Genomic DNA, 381 nt, shown 5'->3' on the forward strand with positions numbered 1-381 from the left:
CCTGAGCCTCCGCATTGGTCGCGGGCGTGCGAGGCGGCTGCGCTGAGCAGAGAGGCTAGGAGGATGGTGAGGACGGCCACTCAGTGGTGGCAGTGGGGACGCGCCTTGGGGGGCGCGGCGTGGCAGTGTTTTCCTGGTCCCTATCCACTCCTCTCTTTTCTTTGTGGCGCTCGTCTCGTGCCTGGTTGTCACAGTGCTGCAAGGCAGTGGTCGGTGTGGAGACCTCTCTCCTTGGCTTACTCGTTAACGAAAGTCATATGGTGGCCTCATTATCTGTGGGTGGGGGGCGTGTGTACTCCCTCAGGCTGGAGAATTAAGGATGACCCCTTCTTTGTTTCTGGAGACCTTGTGTGTGTGTGTGTGTGTGTGTGTGTGTGTGTG

At 59.1% G+C, this 381-nt stretch overlaps 1 protein-coding gene across 1 annotated transcript in view; it reads left to right on the forward strand.

Moving 5' to 3' along the window:
• Window positions 1-381, forward strand: part of Rnf24 (ring finger protein 24) — a 52,024-nt gene continuing 51,643 nt past the window's right edge. The window contains exon 1 of the mRNA XM_010610974.2: window positions 1-66. The gene's annotated coding sequence lies outside the window, so the exon portion shown is untranslated. The remainder of the gene's footprint in view (window positions 67-381) is intronic.

This window comes from Fukomys damarensis, unplaced genomic scaffold (genome assembly GCF_012274545.1).
Source record: "Fukomys damarensis isolate Sample0158 unplaced genomic scaffold, DMR_v1.0_HiC HiC_scaffold_7, whole genome shotgun sequence".
In the NCBI taxonomy this organism is placed as follows: domain Eukaryota; kingdom Metazoa; phylum Chordata; class Mammalia; order Rodentia; family Bathyergidae; genus Fukomys; species Fukomys damarensis.